Source organism: Nilaparvata lugens, chromosome 8, assembly GCF_014356525.2.
Source record: "Nilaparvata lugens isolate BPH chromosome 8, ASM1435652v1, whole genome shotgun sequence".
Taxonomy (NCBI): domain Eukaryota; kingdom Metazoa; phylum Arthropoda; class Insecta; order Hemiptera; family Delphacidae; genus Nilaparvata; species Nilaparvata lugens.
The window spans coordinates 211,572-224,773 of NC_052511.1; the positions used below are offsets into that span (position 1 = coordinate 211,572).

The following is a 13,202-nucleotide window of genomic DNA, read 5'->3' on the forward strand; positions in this document are numbered from 1 at the left end:
ATCATACACAATGAGGATTTGAGTACTTCCATACAACAACCAACATTAGCTTGTTTTTTATCAATTGAACAATTATTTTTTAAAAAACTAAGGAAAAAGAAGATAGGTCACTATTGTGATATTCACAGATAAAATGAAAATATATACGGTATTGATAAAACAAATAAGTGTTTTTGAAATATAGACCCTTTATGGAGACCACATACCAATTAATCAATAGATGAATATTTCCAATCAATCAATATCTATACGAAACAACAATATTTTCGATCAACTAATTAGTGATGCGATTCACTAATATATTTTGTTAATTCTTTAATCATCAACATATTAGTATGAACAATTATTATTTGAGAATTGCGGGTGGTAATAATATGAATATTGGATTGGTGGGGAAAGTATTACTATTGGAAGATTCTCTGTCTATGAATAGAAAATTAAATTGTTTGATAATTAATTTGTCTGCTCAAAACTTTCAATATATCCCCGCTAAACAATTTATCTAGAATATAAATATAAATAAAATAAAAATCTCAGTACCCTTTTTTCCTTTTTTACAAGTAGCCCTATACAGAAAAGAGATAAATGTATCTATAATACAAACACCTGATGAGGTTTAATAGTTTTACTCTATTTTTGAGTTTTGGTTCAGTGTTGTGGATTTTATCGTCAGCTATTTTAAATGATTAATTAAAAATTCTCAGATGATGCAACTTTCAGCATTTTATCTGGATGTTTAGAGAATAACCAATATTGGTAAACGGAAATGTATTAGACAATCTAATTAAGATATGATACATTATTAACATTGATGTTATAATATGACAGATATTGATGGTATAGTCTAGGGTCCATTGCATTCAACATTTATAAACTACACTAAAATTACAATCTAAATAATGAACATAAAATAAATCACAGAAATCAAAGTCCAAAGTGATAAAACCCAACTATAACTAAAACTATAAAACTAAATTAAAAAGTGAATCTAACTAAAATAAAAGTGATTTTTTTTCATTTTAAAATTGTTAATAACATAAATGTAATAGGTTTTGGTTTTCCCAATTAAAAAAATAGTTGTTTTGTAGAACTGTAGAGCTGTTTTGTGATGATGTTATTGATGAAATGAAACCAAAATAGAATGTTAAACAGTAAAATAAAATAAATAAGATTAAACGGTATAAAATTTCAATTAATAAAATGAAATGTTAGCATTCATTGACAACAGTTTAATCAAGTATTCATCTAATAACGGTACTCATTTAAGCGCAAATATTTCTTCAAAATTTGGCATTTGTCATATTGAGAAAAAGTTTTAGATCAACTCCTCGTTCTTATAGTCACATCTTATCTATATAATCAAAAAGGTATTATTGATCAATTTAATGATTTCCTATCAAGGTAAGAACTATTATTCTACTCCATTCAATTTCATTGTACTATAATCATTTTTTTTATTTGAATCATTTCAAAAATATTGAACAATAGGCCTAATAATTGTTTTCTTGCTTTGAATCTTTACAAAATTGTTTCTTTAACAAAAGATTTTTTGGGATTATGCGATTTATTTCAATGTTAACATAATATTAATGGAAACAGGTAACATTATAATGGATCATTATTATATGGAATAATTATTCTGTAACTCTATTCATAATAAAAGTTGTACTTTTGTGTTTGAATTTGTTTTTTTAGATAATTATACCAATCCTCCTCATAATATCTAGTTTTTCAAGAAGTCAGGAATCTAAAAAACCTAGGACTCATTTCATATACATGTTTACCTATAAAACATTACATTATTGAATGTAATTAGCTATACAAACCACACAGACTAAAACAATGTTCAGTTGAAATACATTTTTCAAAACTATCACTTATTCCGAAAAAGTTTCCAATCTGAATCGCATTTAATTAATACAATCGAGAAAATCAGACACATCCAACATGTAAATTGAAATAGGTAAAGATTTTTCGAAAAATTCCTGGCTTTCTTGAAAAATAAATATTGTTTCAAGTTTATCATAATTTTAACTTCAAACGTTGTTTAAATTGAACTATGTTAAAACTTTGATTGAGGATTAAATGGCTTTCGTAGAGGAATCTAGCAATAGACCTAGCTCCGCAGTGCAGGCTGGTTGCTTGGCTGAATCGGACTAGGCGCTGAGACAGCAAATAATAGCTGCGTTGGTGGGAATGCGAGCGGCCGCAGTAACATCTTCCACCCAGCAATGGTCGGCGTAGTTCCACCTAGCGGACAGACGAAAGATCAAACCAGTCGGTTATTTGATCCCTCCAGCCAGGCTCAGCCAAGCAGCCGAGACAATAGAACAATGGAGTGGCGGTCTTATTCGCGTTCATCAGCAGTTTTCTTTCTCACGATTATTTTGATTTTTGTGTGCCAATAATAACTCCAGTCACCAGTAAAAGGTTCCCAGAAACGTGGTGTACTACCATATTGATGACTTTTCATAATGATTTTTAATTATTTAAAAACATTGTTGATATTCTGAGCCTTTTGGCTAAACTTGGGGTCACTGAGAACGAATCTGCAATCAGAATTTCTCTATCACGAAAAATAACGAAAAAAATCCAGCGGTTGATCTTCCGGCAACCGTTAACAGTCATCCTGCAATGCGGCCGAAACACTTCCAAGCCAGACACCCATCTCGAATGACAACAACGCCAAGCTGTAAGAAACCATCCTGCACTGCGGCGCTAGATTAGGAGTTTGTATTTACACAACTACTTTCAAAAGCGATATAGATTGCTCTATGAAAGCAATCTATTATAAAAAGTATCTTCGTTTTGAAATCTTTTAAAATTAAAACTGAAAACTACCTATCATTTGCCTATCCAGCAACACGTATTTTTCTAATAACAATGGAGTGTCATTATTTAGGGACCTTTCCAATTAAAAACTGATTCTTACGGTATGATCACATTGGATGCACTTATGTGCAGTGCAAGGCAAGTGCACGTGTTCAGTGTGAGTGTTCCTATTGCTCTTTCCAGATCAGATCTTGCTTCTCATATGCGCTATTGGTCTATTGGTCTACTTGCACATACACGCATCCAATGTGATCACACCCTTAGAAAGCTTTCCTAGACCAATCTAGCAAAATGAATTGCTGTAAGAAAATAATTCATTCAAGCCAAACTTAGTATTACTTCAAAGAAATTTTTCAAAATTAATTGAAACTTGAAGAACTCTCTTAGCCCAATCTAGTAATACATTTAGGAATATAGAAGAACATGAGCTGGCTTACGGCAATACTACTCAAAATATATATTAATATAGTCATTCAAAGCAAGAAATACAACTGTTTACTGTTCATGAATGGTAGATGATAAATAATACTATATGAAAACCAATCATTTGAACACAGAAACGAGTATTTACAATTGATAAATTGCTTTCAAAATTAACATACTAGTTGTACACTTTCCATTCCTTGAAAATATAAAATCAAAGCGTTAAATATAGGATACACATTAAAAAATATATAGAATTTTCGGAACAAAACGTAAAGTTAATATAAAAACGAAAGTTTAATTAAAATACGTTAAAAATTAAGTTGGAAAAATATTTTCAGTGTAATAAAAAAATCAAAAGTAATTCAATACATCCTTTCCAATAAACCTGTTATTAGAGTCTGTATAAATGAATAAGATTTATAATATTCTAATTAAATTCTAGATAGATGAAGTAAGTTCCAGTTATTTATGTTCTCAATTACAAACAAAACAAGGGTATTGACCATCAATTAAAGATTCAGGAATTTCTCAATTTTAGTTGCAAATTATTATTATAAAAAAATCAAATTTTATAGATAGCACTGCCTATCTATGAATCGTATCTTTTTGTATTCGAACCGTGAATTATTGACGAGCTATATAAATATAGTAATTCACATTATCTGGCCAACTTTTATACAATGTACAGAAGAAAATTTTCAACAAAGTTTGGGGGCAAGAAAGAACTAGGAAAAATTATCTTACAAAAACAGGATTGATGCTAAAATTATGTAACCAAATGACATACAACAAACAAATATATCATACACTTCAAAAAATGATCTAAATTGCTCTACGAAAGAGCTCACAAAAAGTGTCTCCTGAATCACAATATGATCGAGTATCTTGAAATGCAAAATAGTTACAATCAAACATTCAACATAGTTTTTTCTTTCTTTCTACATAAGACATGAAGTACATACATAAAGTAATATAGGTGAAAATGTTTCCTTTTTGTAATGCACAGTGTTCAATTAAATAATATGAGATCGTTATTATTCCAATAACATTCAACAAGTATAATCACTTAAATTAAAGCCGATTGTAACAAATATAACACAGATAGATGAATCATAGAATTATTACATAAATGAATCATAGAATTATTACATAAATGAATCATATAATTATTACATAAATGAATCATAGAATTATTACTTAAATGAATCATAGAATTATTACATAAATGAATCATAGAATGATTAGAGCTCATAAAGCGCAAAGCGCGAGTAATCATGGAAATATTACATAAATGAATCATAGAGTATTATACTATCACAGTTGATATTACTAACATAGGACATCAATACTTGAAACTGTGTAGATTTACTAATGGGCTTTTGTAAAAAATTATACCCATTGGAGATTGGAACGATAAACGACAAAACTAACATAGAATTCATAAACAACCTAAATTAGTAGGACATTGTAGCAAGTGAATGAGAAATAGTAGATAAGATTGGATCATATTATATTCAGACGAAAAGAAATTCGAAAAATAGCAGTATATAATAGATTGATCCATGTTATATTCAGACGAAAATGGATTCGAAAAATGACCGTATAATATGAATACAGTCGAACCTCTGTATAGCGAAATTCGATTATCCTTCCTGAGATGAAAATCGCTGCAGAGAGGTATTCGTTATTGAGAGGTTGTTCTGTCAAGATTACTGCCACGATCTTATAGATCTTGTAATATCGTATCACAGCGGTAAATAAATGAATATGGTACATAAAACATATCATCGCTAATGTAGGTAGGGTACCTCAATAATAATACGGAACTTTGAAAATTCATGCTGTTTTGAAATAAAAAAAACATGTTTTTTGAATATTTATAGAATGAAATAAGTAAGTAAACTCGCCAATTATTCCCAGAAAGCTTGTACTATTTGTAATATTTGTACTATTAGTAGAGTTTAATCAATGTACATACTCAGTACGGTAGCAATATTTTTCAACTTCATTCATCAAATTTATTTTACTACTTTTTACAATGCTATTAGATTGAACAAAACACATTGTAATTTTGTCAATAACTTAACTATAAATACTATAACTCAATTTCCTATTTTTTTAAGTTTTATTTGAAAAAGTGAGTAATTTTCAGTTGAATTTTGCATTTGAATAAAACATCAAATTCAATGAACGACTCACATTCATTTAATTTTGTCTGGTACACTATTTTACAGTTTCAATCCTTGCCTGGTAATTTTGAACAGTCATCACCATCATAGTCAGTTCTAAGAATTGAAATGTGTGACAAAAGCAAAAATGGGAATGTCCAGTCGTTTACCTGCCTGGTCTACGAATGACAAATTCTATTATTAGTAACTTGTATTCAATTTCCGACATGTGTTTCAACCTCTATTGACTAACCACCCTATCGTCTTCCTAGCTGAATTGCCATAATTTTTAGTCTATTGACCTTTCTGCTGAAACTAAACAATTCCTTCAAAATGACCGTCTGCTTCCTATACACACTATATTTTTCATGTTGAAGTGAAGAGAAAACTTTGTTGTTGAGAGGTCCGAAATTCGTTAGAGGTAAATAAGCAGTCAAAACTCTAAAATGTCATGGGACGAGGTAAAAATTCGTTATGTAGATGATTTCGTCAAATGGAGGTTCGTTATAGAGAGGTTCGACTGTATTTTCAACATTTAATATAAATGAGGGTGATTATAACAAATAACAAATTTGTGATGTTTGATGGTATAACACTGATATTGAAATGAAATAGTTTGATAAAGAATCCTTAAAAATAACAGGAGCACAGAAAATATCAATATCTATGCTATTTTCCTTGGGATAAAGAGCGAGATGATATTGCTACTGAATAATATATGAAACTTTCAATAAATTTCAGAATAAATCAATTGAAAACTGAATTTTATGAGTGGTATAAAATCCAAAAGAATGAACAATTAGCCTATTCGTTGAGTTGAACAAACGCTCATCATTAAAATGATTTTGAGATGAAAACAGACGAAACCTAAAATATTTTTCAAAATAGAGTATATTAGAAACACTGAACCCCTCTTGAAACCGCACTTGGGTAATCTGATGAAAAATAATATTATTAAAATTTTCAATAAAAAGGATAACAGTTTTTCTAGTATGTAATTTCAATAAAACTAGTTATTTCGTTATTATTTGTTTCTTACAATATGTCAAACAATAGATCGTCTGATAAACTATTATACGGTATAATAGTGCACAGCCGTATTCGAGGTTGTAATAATTTGCAAATTTCGCCTTAAAAATGTATTTTTAGGAGAATTTGCTACTTGCATTTTATTGAAATTATATTATTTTTATCATAAATACTGTATAACCGGCTACAACGGTTATCAAGTTTTGAATAAATTGCAAATATCACTATAAAAGGGCATTTCAGCAATGACTAGAACTTGTTACTGATGATACGATGTAGACTGTGACTGTATTCTAATTGCCAAGGTGACGGATTCGAGAGGTTCTGCTGTAACTGGAAACCATATCAATAGAAAAGAATAAAATTGAACAAATTATTGAAAACCGGAACAATATTATGATTCTGCAATGAATGAACAATTGATTGTATAATAATTATTGAATGAAATGATGATATCCGCTACCAAATATAACTAAATCAAATAACACCATGTAGGTACTCAATTTAAAACCTTGAGAATAGAATTCATTCGAATCCAAATGTTTAAAAAGGTAATCCTGAAATATCAAGTACTGTATTCATGGTCTATAAAGTCTAGAAGAATTAGTTGGCTGGAGCATGTACAACGAATGGAGCAAAACACAATACAGAGACATATGCTTATTGGACGAATGGAAGGAACTAGGAGAAGAGGTCGCCCAGAGCCCACTGGCTTCAAGATGTGGAGAGAGATCTGGCGTGCTTGATAGTGCTAAACTGGAAGAGGCGAGCAAGTGATAAAGATGATTGGAGGCAAATTGTTGAGGAGGCCAAGGTCCATTGGGCTTTGTAAGTAAGTACTCATGGTTTACTTAAATTTCCCGACTGACTGACTCTAGTCAAAAACCTCTCTCACTGAGTGAGCGACCTGGCTGTCTAGGGTAATTATTGCAGAAAAACTTTTGAATTTTTCTTTCAATTGGTATAAGGATTGTTCATTTCGGATAAGTACTACAGTAAAAGATGAATTTTTGAAAATGGGTCCATCATTTGGAATAAGGCTGTATATGTTTGATAAGCGATCAACTTTTGATCATCATTAATCTTGAAATTTATAATTATCAATATTTATAAGTAGTGATCTAAATAATTGTAAGAAGTGAACAATTCTTGATTGAATTTTATGATTATGAGGTCCCGAGGATGGTTGTTCAATTCTTGATTTAAGATTTGGAAACTGAGCAAACAAGTTATGCTTGTTTATCCAAGTTATGCTTGTTTAACTAAGTTATTGCTTGTTTATCCCAAGCAATCATTGATATTGATGCCTTAATTTCAAATAATCATAATTAATAGCGCATTCATTTGAAATCATCTAAAAATCTGTAAGATAAACTGTAAAGTCTGTAAATCATCTGCATGACAACGAATGTGTGGAACTGTTTCTCTTACATAAGACTACAAATCTGTAAGAGGAACATCTTAAATATTATCTACTACATTGAGGAATACATTATATTATACTATTTCCACATATAAGACTAGTATAGGATGTACGGTACATATCTGAGAAACACATTACATAAAATATAACAACTAACACTTCGATTCACATACAGGTTTCTGGCAATATCAATACACATTAATTCACATGTATAAAATATATATATATAGGTATATAAACTATTCTCATTTCTTGCAATGATTTAAAAATAATTAGATTCAATGTATATTACTTTTGTACATCTATTATGTCTTTCTGCAAAAATCACTTATGACGTATATTATTTACATAATTAATGTGAAATTCTGAATGATTGAATAAGTAAATTGTTCAAGGAGTAAGAAACAATAATTGAGATAATCAGAAAATCTAAAGTTTTGGGAAAGCGATAATACTTTCTAAACTGTTTTACTTGTGCAAAGAAAGTAGAAAAATGAAAGTTTTAATAGCATAAATTGATGGTAGTTCCATTTCTCAAACATAATTTTCAAATCTAAAATGTTAAAACATCATAAATTTCAACAGAAATTGAAACATAAATTCCAAGTACAACGCAATGTTTTAAGAAGTTGACAAAAACTGAATTGTATCCTGCAATTAAACTAGATTTCAAATTTAGGAAGTTTTCTATTATTAAAAAAATTATAAGACTATCTAAAACATTTTAAATGGTCTACATTCTCTTTCAAGACTTCGCTAACGTTTAACATATGGAGAAACATTGATTATTGCCTTCAAGCAATAAAGTTTCAATTGTAATTAATAGATTTAATTTTTAAAAATTGAAAAAACCTTAACAATTCTGATCAATAAAATGTTTAGCTGCATATTAATACATAAAATATAGAAATTTGTTTGAAGAAATATACTTCTAATGATATGTAAGCCAACAGCTTAAAAGTTGTGTTTTAAGGTTTAAATTTACTTAATTCTTGGATTAAACTATGGAAATTGCTTTCTTGAACGTTTATAAAACACTAACATTCCAATATAACTACAAAAAAATGTAAGGGAAACCTTTTGAATAATTGAATATTATTGAAGCATAAAATAAATAAACCTATTTTCGTTGTGTTTAGCCAGCATTAATATAATATAGTGTGAGAAATTATCAAACTTTATGAAAAAATTACTAAACTCATCACATCACAACGAACAAATTGAAAGTTACTTAAAACAAAATAATATAATGATAGATTAAATTATAATAAGAATTGATTAAATCTATGATAAGGTAATATTACGATAAATTAAGATAAAAATCTATGAAACCAATGCTCAAGTAATATTGTAACCACGATGATGCTTCTCGTTTGATTTCCTTAGTATTTAATGGAGGCTTAATTGTATATTTCAATTAATATATTTAATATTATATTTTCGATTATTTTATCATATTTTTTGCTCAGAATTCTATCTTCAAAAATTTCCTTTTTCCATTGTCATCATGCTGAAGATAATGCATATATTTGAAGATAGCGTTCTGAGCGAGAAATGTTATTGAGATAATCGGAAATACTGTACAATAGAGGATACCAATTGAAATATGCAATTAAGCTTCCATCAGGGTTCAGCATCATCGTAATATAATATTACTGAAGCATTGATATATACAATTATTGTGCCAACGATGCTCAAGAAAATCAAACTCAAAATGCAGTAAAAATCCCAAAATATACTATCTAATGAGTTTTCCATTCAGCTTGACTTTAAAATGCAGGAAAAAATTATAAGTATCCTTTCCAATAGAAGCAAGATTAAATGCATATCCAGTTGGCTCAAGCTTTGAACAAAATAAAATCGACAATAGCAATATGATAGAAAATTCAAATAATTGTCCAGTACACTAGGTACTAATTATTCTAAAAACATAGATCCAACATGGCAAAAATTGTATATAGAGAGACTAAATTATGATGGAAACATTGATTGACTGTTGATAAGGTACATACACTCTACACTATTATTCCCTATTTCAAGGTTTTCATCATAGACATTCTATGTTCAGCAAACCTCGATCAAAAAATGTTTTCAGAATAGTTGATAGTCTAGAATATGACTACAATATCAACTATTTTGAAAACATTTTATATCTAGGATGGAAACTTGAAAAAGGAAATTGTACTTTATAAACCATTTTGCTATTTTCGCTCGAAATAGGACTCTAGTACAGAAAACATCCATTACAAACTAAGTGTATTAAAAATTGACTTAAAGTTTCTGGTAGACTTAGTAGAAAAAGTACAAAAAATAGTTCACTCCAAAGGAGTTTGAAAATGTGCGGCCAGACGTAGTTTACCTAAAAAAAAAAAACATTTTTTTATAAAACTAGATTTTTAAAAAAATTTCAACTTTTCAAAATACGAGTGTTATAATTCTTTGATAGTTTCAACATTTCAGCTCAACTGCTATTTTATTTATGAATAGGGCAGCGCATATTGACTGCTATCCTGGTATGGCTTCACCTGTATCTGATGGGAGGTATAAATTGCATTCTGACGTCATTTCATATTCAATTGATTTTTCATTTCATAGAGAGTGATGTTGATAGATCTTGCTCTTAAACCTCGCTTGGAGAAGATGTAGTCACAGGGCCGTACACATACGGAATTGTGATGGACGCTAATCTAAACAGTAGGTGTTTCAGATCGAGCATGGCCAGAATGTTGCATTGATAGTTTACTGATATATGCATTGACAGTTTACTGATCTTAAATGCATTATAAGATCCACGTTATTGGTAATACTGTACCGAAGAAACTCAATACATGGAAACTGAAGATTGAATTGAATTAGTACGAAAGAAAGACGATAATCATATTGAATTGATACTGAAGCTAAAGATACAAGCTGTTTGTCTCATAGTATATTGTCTTTCTTCAATTGAGAAATCCAATAAGAACGCTTGTATTTGACCGCCTCTGTGTCCATAGATAGAACGTGGAATTTGGAACGCCTGATCAGTATTTGTGTGCCTTAGACTGAACCTCGGTCAGTCTAAGGCACCGTGTCCGGTTCAGTAAAAATATTTTTCCCTTGAATGGGACCATACCCACTCAGACGCCGCTGGGCTATAAAAACTGATGGGAAGTATTTTCACTGGACTAAACACGAACTGCTACTAATATGTGGGAATTATCCTTTAGGCGCACTATCACACGTTATCAATGTTCACGGCAGGTTGACCACACAATCAACCATTTACCCAACTTTAAATGTATCATAGAGAAAAGATTGCATAAGAAGATATAGGGAGTTTATTTCACTGTCAACGCAAGCCGATAGACCTAGTATTTATTTTTCGTGAAGCTATGTGACGCTGGTAGTCTGTCATACTGTGCTGTTCTTACAATCTCACCCTGCCAAAACTTTAATAATAGACAGTAGCCAACCGTAATCGGCTAAAAGGTAAGTTGTGGTTTGTGCGTAAATGCCGTCATCAACATCCACAGGGTGTGGCTCTCAGATTGGGTAGATTTCAATTTGTCTAAATAGCCTAAAAATGCTGTTTAGTTATGGGGGAGGTTAGGCTTATAATGTTAAATTGCAAAATATAATATATAAATTGTTGATAGTATTCTATATGTTTCGATTCTTAGATGATAGACACAAACAAGACCAACAAGACATACAGACCATAACATCTGAACAAAATGGCCGCTCACATGGCCGAAATGTTAGACAGTTGAGACGTCTGCTATTATTGTTTACTTTGTGTTATGAGTAAATAAAGTATGTTTATTATCATAATATATGATAATTGTTTGTGTTTGTAACCAATTATGAGACGTATACTGCATTATTATACTGACCTAATGATAAATAGAATGTTCAAGTTCAAATTAAGATTATAATGAACGTGATTAAACTTCAGGAAGACAGTTGACATCACTTTCTTACTAATTTTTTCAAGCAAATCGTTGAATGCTCACTTCGAAAGATATTGAATTTACATCTAGATAATTAACGTCTTTTATTTTCAATTTCAGTGAATGAATTCTATTGTGATTATCAATAAATTATCTATTGTAAGTAACTGAAGTTATAGACCTGGTGTACAATGTTCACACATGTAACTTTTGTATTGATTCATTTGAATATTGTTGAACATACACAACATCACACTTTAATAAATTTTCCAATCAAATAGATTTTATCCACTTTTTCTTAAGAACGGCGTTGTTTAGAAATTTAAAAGTTTTATATTTAAGTTAGTAAGACTTTTGCGGTTTGATTTAAATCCTGGAGCACGTACCTTTTTAAGATCAAATTCATTTTCTATTATTGTAGAATATGAAAATTATAATTTTGATAATGTTCCGTATTCTGGAACAATCGGCCTAAACATAAACGAACGATTAAAAAATCATCTTCTCTCGCTTTACAAGCGCTATTTTGCAGTCACAATGCCTTGCAGATCTATTCACAGAGTCCGTCATTTTGGAAAAACTCGATGTCAATGTTATGGTCTGATGTCTTGTAGGTCTTGGCACAGATAACTTATTAGTTACTTATTATAACTTATTTGATCAATTGTTTTAGAACATTTAAAATTTGGGCAATACGAATGTCATCAAACAACAATGCCTGACGTCGACATCGGAAGTTTACGCACAAACGAAAACCGACCTCTAGTTCACAAAAAATCGGCTTGAAATTTGAAACATTAACCACTTATACCATGGGTTATCTCATGCTATATTTTCTCTATGGTTGTATACTTTGCCCAAAGTCATTGTTTGTTTTTCCAAGTAACCAAATATGTAGTAATGAATGAATGAATGAATAGTGAGATGAGACTCACGTCTAACATTGCTGCCAGTGCTAGTGGTGCTGACATTGGCCTGGTCGGTGACATTCAGCTCAGACCCCGAGCAAGAGCCCTCGCTGTCTTGCACCAGGTCAGCTTCAGTTGGCAGTGTGGCAGTAGTGGCTTGTGGTGCAGGTGCAGGTGCCGGGCTTTTCTTGTCACTCTGAACAAAACAACAATATTAATATGAGTAATGAGTATATTAGTGAGTGACTTATTCATTCAATCCTATACAAACAATCTCACTACTTTAATCTACCTAATCCAATCTAATACTCTGAGTATTTTTATTTGTTTTATTATATGTAGACCCCACTCGGGCTTATGCCTAGAGCTTATCCCCACTTTTATTTCATATTTTATCATTTATTTTATACTTTTGTATTCTTGTTATTTATACTGTGTTCGTTTGTGAAATGAACGAATTGATTGATTAATTCAATCTACAACATAA

The 13,202-nt window shown here is 30.3% G+C and overlaps 1 long non-coding RNA gene across 1 annotated transcript; it reads right to left on the reverse strand.

Moving 5' to 3' along the window:
• Positions 1-6,987: 6,987 nt before the first annotated feature.
• On the reverse strand, positions 6,988-12,933 carry LOC120352790. The gene is made up of 2 exons (XR_005572109.1): positions 12,743-12,933; positions 6,988-10,237 (listed from the first exon to the last, which is right to left on the reverse strand). It is a non-coding gene; the product is annotated as an uncharacterized LOC120352790 (long non-coding RNA).
• Positions 12,934-13,202: the final 269 nt, after the last annotated feature.